This window comes from Panthera pardus, unplaced genomic scaffold (assembly GCF_024362965.1).
Source record: "Panthera pardus isolate Hobbes unplaced genomic scaffold, ASM2436296v1 HiC_scaffold_12, whole genome shotgun sequence".
Lineage (NCBI taxonomy): Eukaryota > Metazoa > Chordata > Mammalia > Carnivora > Felidae > Panthera > Panthera pardus.
The window spans coordinates 39,368,358-39,381,473 of NW_026526677.1; the positions used below are offsets into that span (position 1 = coordinate 39,368,358).

General features: G+C 34.3%; 1 protein-coding gene across 1 annotated transcript in view; it reads right to left on the reverse strand.

Moving 5' to 3' along the window:
* PRMT3 (protein arginine methyltransferase 3) overlaps positions 1–13,116 on the reverse strand; it is a 139,240-nt gene that overhangs the window by 64,739 nt on the left and 61,385 nt on the right. The gene's annotated exons all lie outside the window — the stretch shown is intronic.

The window sequence follows — 13,116 nt, forward strand, 5'->3', positions numbered from 1 at the left end:
AGGGCTAAGGTTAAGAAATCCTAGTCTAAAACACCATTTTCCAAAGAGCTTCCTGTCCAGTGACTTTCTCTTTTGTTTTAAAAAAAAAAAAAAAAAAAAGGAAGGGAGGGAATCTTTAAGAAACACAGATGCTTCAATAGTTCTGGAAACTGTTAAAGAAATTTGTTAAACATACCTTAACCATGTGTTACCCACTTTTTGACTACAAACCTCTTTTTTTTTCACGTATTACACCTATCAACACCTTGCACAACTAGTGTTGTTCTATGTTCATGGACTATAGCTCTGGAGTACTCCAGATTTTAGAGACCAGTAATGCCTCTGCTATGAAAGGACAATTTCAGTACAGGTGAAAAGAAAATTTACCACTACTGGTATCATGAGTGAAGGGCAGATGTCAGCTTGAGTCAGTCCTTCTCCTTCTAGAGGACACCGCCCCCCCCACCCCCCCACTACCCTGGGGCAGCAGGGACAGCCAAGGGCTCAGCACAGTGCTTAGCACATAAAACACTTTATTACTGCTTAGAGTGAAACAACATGAATTCTGCCCTAATGACAGCATTCTAAATCAAAACTGCTCTTACTTCATTTGTTCTGTGCACAAATAACTGACAGGATAAATACAATATTCTTTAACCACGTGAGCAAAGACTTTTTAAAGGGGTCTCGAGAACAAGAAAAACCTGCACACCTGGGATGCATAATCTTCACAAAAGATTAATAAACAGCACATTTAACCTATAGAAAATATAGCTCTCAAGCCTGAATCACTTAAAACAACCTAATTAAACTGACACCAGCAACTCTACATTGATGTTTACCCACTCCCAGCAACACACCAATTCACTGAGAAGAAAATGCTTGCCTACAAAAAAAAGACTAAGCAACAAAGCTCTTTTATTAATGTGTTAACATTAGGAAAATTAAGGACTTGGTGAAAACTGTTCTTCTGGCTAGAGTATTTCAGTAATACGTCTGACTGTTACAAGTTAGTTCCCTATTAATATCATCTGTGTACTCAAAGAACAGGGAACTTTTGGAAGTCAACTAAGAAATCTTTATCAATCTAACATAATTCATGCAGATCAATGCACACAAATGCTTATAAATAAGCACTCAACTGTTGATTAAAGCAAATTATAATTTATGCCAAGGAATTATTAAAAAAGAAGTCTTCTATTTACCTTATGGGAAAAAGATCAGCTGGTAAAACATGTTAATAGGTTAGGTGAAAAATTGTCCATATTTGTAAGATTATTGCATATTAAAACATTAAAATAAATAAAATAAATTCACATATTGGTAAAAATTATTCATTATAGTCTAGTCTTTTTTGGAAGGGGGCAAAAAAAATTAGTTTGTCATTGATTTGGCAGTGTGTCAAACCGTTTCTAGTATTTACTCTCAAACTGGTTGGCAAAATCTAAGTACTTTACTTCCCTATGTCCAAACTCTGTCTTAATTCCATGTACTACAAACAAACCAAAAGTCTTCTCCATCAGTAACTGAAAGTAGCTCCTTCTAACAACATGCTTATTTACTGCATTTATGACAAAGTTATTATTAGCCATCCACCAGAGATTAAATTGCAGCATATTTTATACTGGTGCTGCAGTCAATACCAATAGTGTAGTGGCAAAGAGGGTACACCTCAGGATTTAAATCCCAGAGAAATTCTTTTCTCCATGTGACCTTGGACAAGTTAAATTAACATCATTGTGTCTCAGTTTCTTCATCTGTAAAGTGACAACTATGGTATTCTACTTTATATTGGCTCCTGTGGGGATTAAATATGTTAATACATGTAAAAGGTTGGAAAAATAAATCTTATTTATTTAGCTAAAAAATTAAGAGCTATTTAAGAATATATTTGTAAAGGCTAATCAATTTTTTTAAATTATGGGTTTTTTAAAATTTATTTTTGAGCGAGACAGAGCATGTGCGCGCAGGGGAGGGGCAGAAAGAGAGGGAGATGGAGAATTCCAAGCAGGTTCCGGGCTGTCAGTGCAGAGCCCGACGTGGGGCTTGACCTCACAAACTATGAGATCATGACCTGAACTAAAACCAAGAGTCGGACACACAACAGACTGAGACACACAGCGCCCCTAAAATTATGTTTACTAAATTGGAGAATAAAGGCTTATCAGTCTGTTCAGAATCATATGTTTATTCAATGGTCCTATATTACTATCCATGAGTCAGAACTGAAATTCCTGTCTTTGCTTTTTCAGGGATCTATGAATCATTTCAGAGATCTTGTATCATTTCTTTTCTCAGACCAGGCTAGACTATGCATATCTGTGCACATACAAAAAAAAAAAACAAAAAAAAACAAAAACGCTCAAAATTTCTATACAATTAAGAAACAGAATTTTAAACCCAATAAAAATAATTTGGCCACATTCACCAAATTAGTGCCATGGAATTCCTACTTTAAGATTCTTCTCACAAAGATAATCACAGGGATTTTTTTTCCCTAGGCAAAAACAAAAACAAAAACAAAAACAAAACAGTTTTATTTAATACTTCAAACTTTGGTATTTATACTTATGACTCTCCCATATGTCTTCTTCTATTGAAAATAACAAACATTAGGGGCGCCCGGGTGGCTTAGTCAGTTAAGTATCCAACTCTTGATTCCGGCTCAGGTCATGATCTCACAGTTCATGAGATTGAGCCTGAGTTGGATTCTGCACTGACAGCACAGCGCCTGCTTGGGATTCCCTCTCTGCTTCCCCTCCCCCCGCTTCTGTCTCTCAAAATAAATAAACATTAAAAAAAATAATAATATGGGGTGCCTGGGTGGCTCAGTTGGTTAACTGTTTGACTTCGGCTGGGTTTTTAGCCCTGTGTCAGGCTCTGTGCTGACAGCTCAGAGCCTGGAGACTGCTTTGGGTTCTTTGTCTCCCTCTCTCCCTCCCCCTCCCCTGCTTGTGCTCTGTCTCTGTCTCTCTCTCTCTCAAAAATAAATAAACAGTAAAAAAAAAATAAATAAATAAATAAAATAACAAACATCAATAAGCATTTTTCCACATACCCTATAATGATTACCTTAGCTAAGCTTAAAATTCTGATCAAGCAGTAAGAGATAGTTTCAAAAGTTCTAACTATTCAAATAACCTAATTTTCACATTAGAGAAATCAGCACTAGACAGGTTAAACGATTTAAGTCATATGATCAGATGAATAATACCATTCAAATTTTAGCTCCCCTTATAAAACACTGGCTTTAAGATTCAATTCCTACTGTTGCTAAACTCAAGCACAAACAAACAAAAGAAGAAGACAATCATTCTTGGCAGTAAAAATATCCTTTTTTAAAAGCCATGCTTTTCCTTCCCATTTTTTCAGACAGTCATCATTATTAGGTCCGAGAATTTCTGAAAGCAGATGATGAAACGCTTTTGTTGATACAGGTAAAGGATTTAGCACAGTGTTTGGCATAGGGTTAACACATAAAACCTATAAAAGGATGTATCACATGATTCTTTAGTTTGGCAGAAGGCACTATGTGGAGTCAGCTACCATGTGGTAGAACTGGGCTAAAATGGCTAGAAGCAGAAGGCTAAACCAAGTCTTTCTTCTTTCATTGTTCCCATTTTTATCTTTTTCTCTCTTCATTGGTATACAATTAAAAATGGTATTCTGAATCTATTTCTGATATGTTTTTCACTTCAGCATCAAGGTATTGCTTATGTAAGTATATGATGAGGCTTCTATTCTGTCTAAATAGCTTATAAACCTTAAGTTAAAGAACAGCTGAACTAGTAAATTAACAGAAAAGTATTCCTTCGAACCAACAATAGATTATACATTTCTTCATATTTAACGTACCTCCTAAATATGCTACTCAATGGAGACTGGCCATTTTACTGGCCATTCATTTCACTTAGTAGTCAGATTTCTGCTCAAGTATTACCTCCTCAGAAAGGTTTTTCCTGATATCTCCACGTAAAATATCATCTTTTTCCTCCTCTGAGCTCTATCTCTTTACCCTACTTGGTATTTCATTGTGGCACTCATGAATTAAAATGTTGTGTATTTTTGTGTTTAACTTCTGACTAAAATTAAAATGTAAGCTCCAAGAGGTGCAAGAACTCTATCTATCTATCTATCTATCTATCTATCTATCTAGATATCTGTTTTATTTTTGAGAGAGAGAAATCGAGAGTGAGCGGGGCAGGGAGAGAGAAGGAGGCACAGAATCTGAAGCAGGCTCCAGGCTCCAGCTGTCAGCATAGAGCCCAATGCAGGGCTCGAACCCATGAACTGTGAGAACATGACCTGAGCCGAAGTCGGACGCTTAACCAACTGAGCCACCCAGGCGCCTCTATCTATATTGTTTGAAGTTATATTACTAAGGCTACAAATGTGGCTGGTAGACAGAAGTAACTCAGTAAGGAATTTCTGAATGAATAAAAGAACCAGAGTTACTAATATCATACATCATTATATTTGTTAAAATGAAACTATCTGCTTTTTGCTATTTTTCTGGTGCAAAATAAAACTGGTTATTTTAAAATGCTGTTTTGCTTTCAAATTAAATTTCTCAAATAGCAATAGTAGTGATAGTTATTAGTGATTAGTATTGTATTAAGTATCTTTATAAGGATTAACTTATTTAATTCTTCCCTAAAGCACATTTTATTGTTATTTCCATTTAACTGATAAGGCTTACAATGTTGAGTAACTTTAAAAAAAAAGTTAATAGTTACAGAAACATCTGAATGAGCCAGAATTTGAACCTTGGTCTAACTGCAGAGTATGTTCTGTATAACTATTCTATGTTGCTTCTTAAATTGATTTACCTAATTGAAAATAAGATTTAGTATTTACAAGGACTCAAGTGTTTTGAAATGAAAAATTTCCCATAGAGCATATTAAACAAGATTAGAATTTATAATAGATATATGATTTATAATATTTCAAAGTGATAATTGGTTGGCAACTGGCTCTTAGCCACTGTCCATTATGAAAATTATGTGTGGAAAATCAATGCAAACATTAGAATATATGTAGAACCAATACATGATGTCTATGAGAAAAATACATTTAGCTTAAAATATTAGCAGATGAAAAGATTCATATATGTATTGCTAACTGTTGACTTTTCCCTCAACTTTCCACTTTGCTAAACTTCATTCTACTATAGGCTCCCTATGTGATAGAATAGCCTTTAATTTCCTGGAAACTGTCCTTGGTTCTGAACCAAGTCATTTATTACTGATATCAGAAGGCGCTGCTCCAAATGCCCGGCTCATCTGCAGTGTAATTCAGACTGTAATTTCACAGGCTGCTGCCTCACCTGTAGGGGTGCCATCTGGAAGAGAATTATACCCAATATTTTCTCCCATGATGCTCATGGGGCACTCTTCTTTCCAAACTGACATTTACTTTTTAAAATTAAAATTTGCATTTACACTTCAAAAATTAATTACTACAAAAGGAACACACAGGATTAAATCTGGGACTAAGATATTAACACTGTTCATTGAAATGGGAATCTTATTTTTAAAGTGCTTGCTCATATCCTGGATAAATTAATGGTAAAAGAAACGTGATACCTTCAGTCTAAGGTCTTCTCTAATTTTTTTTTTCATGCAAATAACTGAATTACAGATATACTCCTAGGCAGAATTAACTTATTAAAAAAAACAGAGGCAGGAGAGATCACAAATAAAATGAAGAGTTAATCTAGGAAGTCAAGTGACAAATACTCAATAATTGAATTTATCTAAAGATAAAAGTACAAGATTACTTCTAACAAGTAAGTATGGCTATCAAATCTAAACCCCAATTTTTAGTATATTTCTGAAGCATAATAAATATTTATGACATCTTTTTCCAATACTACTCTCAATTCTATTAAGTTTACTGTAGACAGAGTTGTTATCCAATGGTACTGGGACTATTAGTTTGTTGTTAATTGAAAACAGTACTTTTAAGAAAAAAAATACAAATACACATATAGTTTTGTTTACTAATACTCTTTGAGGGTGAATCTATGAATTAGAATCTTCACAATCTTCCTTACATAAACCATATTCATAATGGATTGTAAGTAATCTCCAGTTTTGGCTATTTTAAAATAGAAAAAATAATCTAAGGGTACTTGGCAAGTGGAGAATCTCTGAATACAGTGACTCCCACCTTCCTGCTTCTAGTCTTTCACAACTGATTTGTTACTACTTTATTCAACAGGAATATTTTTTAAAATCTTGTTCAAAAGCTTATATTAACTGATATAGTTAATATTAACTGATATTACATAAAGAGGCAGGGAAACAAACACAATAAGCTCTTGGTAAACATGTAATACAACTAATAGGAGCAAAACAAGAGCAGCACAATAAAAGGTAATTTATCAGCTTTAAGTGTTCAGTTAGGCATGGAATTTAGCACCTTATACAAAAAAAGAATTCAGAACATCATTAATTTGATGAACTAAACACAGGCTGGTAAAGAAGTGTCTATTGTATATTCATGTGACAAAATGTATTCTTAATGATGCCACCTTTTAAGGAAAATTTTCTCTTATGTCCCATACTAGGTCAGGTGGGCTTTATAATATAATGTCGTTTAGAGATTGAGTTATTATCAATACACAGAAATGAGAACTTTAAAGCAAGGGTTCTCAACCTTGGCACTGTTGACAGATTTTGGGCCAGATAATACTTTATTGTAGATGCAAGCCTGTCCATTGTATGACGTTTAGGAGTACCCCTGGCTCCTACCTACCAAAACCACCGGCACTCCCCTCCTGTCTCTCTCCCTCCCAAACCTCCCATTGTAAAAACTTAAGATGTTTCCAGACATTTCTCATTGCCAAAATATCCCCAGGTGGGTAAAACTGGACACCCCTCACCACTGAGAACCACTGCTCTAGAAATATCAAAAAAAGTAATTAGATAAGTATTTTCTCCTAATCTACAGTGCTCTCTGCTAAAAATGTGCCAAACTTAAGTTTTTACAAGATATGATGTAACTTCTATTTATTTCACTGTCACATTCATAATAGTCTTACACACTGAATACCTGAACTGTGAAGTTTTTTCAATGATTCCCCAGTCTATCCCTTGACTCTTTTAATTTAAAATGTGCTAATGCTAATGAACTTATCACAAATGTGATAATGAAATTATATGAGATTTAAAAATTATGTATAAAATCATTTTGGGTAAGGTACTTTCCTTACTGACAGCTCTAAAATCACTGAGAGAGATATTATGCTTACACACTTGGCAAATGCAAGGTAGCTGTTGATATTAAGCAACAAGAATATCTGTATTCTTTACATTAAGTTACTATAGAATGGGTAGGAAAAATAATGTTTGCACATGTATGCGCACATGAGCGCACACACACACAGATATCTTCTCGATGTTTTATGTGTCTAGCTAAGAAATTTCTTAAAGCAGAATTTCTGGATTAAAGGGCAGGCACATTTAGGTTCTGATCTGTATCAGGGTGCCTGGGTGGCTCAGTTGGTTAAACATTTGACTCCAGCTCAGGTCATGATCTCACTTCAAACTCTGCGTCGGGCTCTCTGCTGTCAGCTCAGAGCCCACTTCAGATCCTCTGTCTCCTTCTCTCTCTACCCCTCCCCCACTCTCTCTTTCTTTCTCTCAAAAATAAACGTTAAAAAAAAAAAAAAAAAGATTTTGATCCGTATCATCAAGCTGCCTCCAGAAAGACTGACAATTTTTATCCTCACAACTGTGTAACTGAATTAAAGACTTATATGTGGATAAAAAAGAGATAAAATTTGTAGACAATATTTTCATATTCTGGAGTGGGGTGGGGGAGAGAACTAACTATAAAGAAAAAGACCAGTAAGTTTGACTAGATTAAAATTCAGAACCTGTGTTCATCAAAAAACATAAAAAGAATTAAAAGGCAAATCCGAGTTTGAAAAGATATCAAACACACACACACACACACACACACACACACACACACCCCCTTTACCTGCTACAAAGAAAACGAATCATTAAGAAAAACACAGGCAATTCAAAAGAAAATGGACAAAAGAATTATACACAATTTCTTCACAAAATAGGAAGTCCAAATAGTCAATAATCATTCGTAGAGATGGTACATATGGTAATGATTAGCTTCATTAGTAATTCAAACACAGTGAGAAACTACTACTGATAACAGAGCGGCAAGAATTATGAAGCCATACAATGTTCAGTGTTGACAGGTATATGGAGTAATAAAGAAAAATTTTACTACTTTGGAAAAGTTTGGCATTATCTAATAATGCAGAAGAGCAGTGCACCCTGTTATCTAGCAATTCTACTTAAAAAAAATTTTTTTTAAAGTTTATTAATTTTTGAGAGGCAGAGACAGACAGAGCACAAGTGGGGAGGGGTAGAAAGAGAGGGAGACAGAGAATTGGAAGCAGGCTCCAGGCACTGAGCTGTCAGCACAGACCCTGACATGGAGCTCGAACCCACGAACCGTGAGATCATGACCTGAGCCAAAGTCGGACGTTTAACCAACTGAGCCACACAGGTGCCCCTAGCAATTCTACTTCTAAAAATACTTCTAAAAAAGCACACTCGACTGTTATATCATACATGTACAAGTATACTATAACATTATTATTTGTCATTGTAAAAGAAATGGAAATGATCCAGTACCCACCAACTTCAGAATAATAAACACACTGTTGTATATTCACACAGGAGAATATATAGAAATGAAAATGAACAAATTATGCATACTAGCAATATTGATGAAAGTGGAAAAAATGTAAAGAAAAGCAAGGAAATGATCACCATAGAGGTCAGGTGAGTGGTAACCTCTCTGGGGTAGGAAAGAAGTTGTAACACATATAATTAAAAGATAAAAAGATACTGAAAAGACATTTGAAAAAATATATAAGAAAGACATTTGAAGATGAAATTAGAATATAAAGATATCTAAAGAAAGGTGAAAAGATACTTGGCAGCTGCTTTCTATATTTGGATCTGACTGGTGATTATACAGGTGTTCATTACATAACTATTTCTTACACTGTAAGCTTAGCAAATCTTCTGTGTATGTTATATTTCACAACTTATTAAAAGAAAGATTTACATGCCTAGTTATATAACATGCAATAGTCTGGGAGAAAGCAAAAGGAACACATACTCAAATCTGTTTATAAATGCTTAGAACACATCTGGAATAGTACACAATTAATTAGAAAAATGCTAAAGTAAATTAAAGGACCAAGAATATTATCAGGGACAAAGAACAATACTTCATAATTATAAAGAAGCCAAACCTTATCAACAATACATAACAATTCTAATGTAAATGTACCCCAAAACCACATAAAAATATCTGAAGCAAAAACTGACAGAAGTGAAAAGTGAAGTACAGGTAAAAACTGTATTATTCTTTTAATAGTTAACAGAACAAGTAGACTTAAAATAGTAAGCATTTAAAAGACGTGAATCATACTATCAACCAACTTGATCCAATTGACAATTATGTAACAGTCCATTCAATGACAGCAGAATCCACATTCACTCAAATTAATGTGGAACATTCAACAAAATAGACCACATTCTGGGCCATAAAGCAAGTCTGAACAAATTTAATGGAATGATAAAATACACAGTATGTCCTTTGATATCAACCAAATTAAATCATAAACCAGTAAAAGAAAGATACCTAAAAAAACCTGCCAAACACTTAGAAATTACACAACATACTTCGAAATAATTCATTGATCAAAGCAGAGATCCCAGGGTAATATTTTGAGTTGAATAAAAAAAATCATGGGATAAAGCTACAACGGTCATAATGGGAAATTTATTTAAGAGATGAAAAAAGCAAAGTGTAGAACAATATGCAAAATATGCTTACCCTACCCTAAATTTAAGGGTGGGGTTTGTCAGGTATTTTGTTCACTGTTTTATCCTAGCTAGAACAGTGCCGGGCACCTAGAAGCCACACAATATTTGTTCACGGAATGAGTGTGCCAAGGAGTATAAATACCCATTTTATAACTTATTATGTCTCAGGAAGGATACACTAGAAACTGGTAACAAATTTTGTTGGGGGATTCTGTGTAGGTCCTGAGTGGTAAAGACAAGATGAAATTTGGAACTTCTATGTATTATTAGTCAAAAAGCAATAATAAAATTTTACATGTATATAACAAATAATTTGTCAGAGCAGCTATTTCATTATTTTACTTGATCACTATCTTCCATACAAGAGGAATAATTCTAGTAGCTACCATTTATTTAAAATTTTTTTTTAATGTTTATTTTTGAGAGAGAGATAGAGAGAGAGAGACAGAGCATAAGCAGGGAAGGGGCAGAGACAGACAGAGACACAGAATCTGAAGCAGGCTCCAGGCTTGAGCTGCCAGCACAGAGCCTGATGCTGGGGCTCGAACCCACGAGCCATGAGATCATGACCTGAGTCGAAGTCGGACGCTTAACCAACTGAGCCACCCAGGCTCCCCACTACCATTTATTCATTTATTTTTTAATTTAATTTTTTATTTTTTAAAATTTACATCCAAATTAGTTAGCATATAGAGCAACAATGATTTCAGGAGTAGATTCCTTAGTGCCCCTTATCTATTTAGCCCATCCCCCCTCCCACAACCCCTCCAGTAACCCTCAGTTTGTTCTCCATATTTATGAGTCTCTTCTGTTTTGTCCCCCTCCCTGTTTTTTTTTTGTTTCCCTTCCCTTATGTTCATCTGTTTTGTCTCTTAATGTCCTCATATGAGTGAAGTCATGATTTTCATCTTTCTCTAATTTCACTTAGCATAATACCCTCCAGTTCCATCCACGTAGTTGCAAATGGCCAAGATTTCATTCTTTTTGATTGCCGAGTAATACTCCATTGTGTGTGTGTGTGTGTGTGTGTGTGTGTGTGTGTGTGTGTGTGTATACACACCACTTCTTTATCCATTCATCCTTTGATGGACATTTGGGCTCTTTCCATACTTTGGCTATTGTTGATAGTGCTGCTATAAACATGGGGGTGCATGTGTTCCTTCGAAACAGTACACGTGTATCCCGTGGATAAATGCCTAGTAGTGCAGTTGTTGGGTCATAGGGTGTTCTGTTTTTAGTTTTCTGAGGAACCTCCATACCGCTTTCCAGAGCGGTTGCACCAGCTTGCATTCCCATCCCCACTACCATTTATTAAGCAACTATTATGTGCTTGCTACTCCCCTGCAGGATTACTTCCTGCCTCTTCTCATACCTCACAACATATAGTTGTAATAATTCTTTATGCATTCTCTTCTAAAGTTTGAAAAACTTTTTATCAGTTTAAAAGTCTTTCTCCCACTAGATGGCACTCTCATTTAATGAACAAAAGACTGAGAGTTAAATTGGTTCTTTTCTTCAAATTGCAGCAAATGGTCCAATAAGCAAGTATATCAAAAGCAAAACTGAATCATCTCAAGATCTTTCCATATGCACACGTGGGTCTCCCCCTTACTCCAGAGTTACAGAATTGGTTTCCCAGGATAAGAGTAGAATATCCATATTAATTTTTATTAAAAAAAATTATTTTAAAGTAATCTCTACACCTAACATGGGGCTTGAAATCACAACCCCGAGATCAAGAGTTGCTGTGCCGACTGAGCCAGCCAGGCACCCCAATGCGTACTGATTTTTAAAAGTGTTCCTAATCCCCATGCCAGATGAAAAAAATCTTTAATTATAACTGGATAGTCAACTTTAAAAATTGCAACTAAAATATTAACTAGCATTTTTATTAAAGAAAATTACATTAAAGTGTGTGTGTGTGTGTGTGTGTATATATATGTATGTACATACATATATATATACATATAACAATGTATAAAGTATGCTATCTTTTGCATATAAGACATAAGGGTAAAAATATAAATAGATACATAGCTACTATTTTTAAAAATAAGTTAAAAGCTTTAAAAAGGTTATCTATTCACTTAGGGACAAAAGAAATGGAACCACATAATTTCCTCATAATTAAAACATAACAATTAAACTAAACAAAGGAAAAAGCAATTCCCCAAATTGGAGAAAAAGGAAATAAATAAGTCTGGTTGTATGTCAAGTTGGTTACATAACCAGTGAAAGTAATTCCTTCAAATGACTTTCAAACACAATATTTAGATTGGACATTTCTCATGAGATGTATTCTAGAACAAAATATAAAAGACCTTCAACTGCATTTAGAAGCCTTACTGTTTAGTAGTAAAGTTGGTGTAAAATTTGTGAAACCATAATAAAGCAAATAAATAATTAGAATTATCTTAAGAATCAAGATTTTCTGCATGGAAAAAATACAACTATAAAACTAAAAACTTCAAGTAAAAATTCTATAATCTTAAATTGGAAAAATCAGTATAAACTCATATTTTTTATATTAAAAAATAGCTACATCTGTCCACTAAAAGACACACACAAGCAATGACATTCCAATGACAGTTCATTAATCTGAAAATGGTAAATAAATAGAAAAGATTGAGAATTTATCCTAATTTTCCTATATAAACTATAGTTCATAACCAAATATTTGATGAGAGAATATACTTAAGGAATAATTTCAGCTAACACATGGAGAACAAATGATACATATAAAATATCAAAATTTTGCAACTTTTAATGAAATAATGAATCCAAGAAATCATTTTCATTGGCTTCTAAAACCATTAGGTAGGTTTATAATGAATAGATTAGGCTGACAACTCCAAAAGCCACTTATCAACCTTAATATAATAGAAAGAGACATTAAGAGTCCCTTGATTCAATGCAAGAGAAACAAACTACCACCACCCTCCATGAAGTATTCTAGAAAAAACACACACACAACTTTAATTTGTTAATCCTCCATTTCTAGACCTCCTCGTATTTATGGTTTACAAGAAATACAAGGGATAGAAAAACATGTTAAATGACACCATGAGGATGCAATCATCAAAATCTAGAATATGGAAAACTCTACAGGACAACAGACCCAGTGTCTTCGAAAAATGGCAAGAAAAAGAAGAGGTGAACCTATAGACTACAGATTTTAGACTTGATACCAAAAGCATGACCCATAAAATACAAATGAATAAACACCGACTTCACCAAAATGAAAAATTTCTGTTCTGTGAAAGGC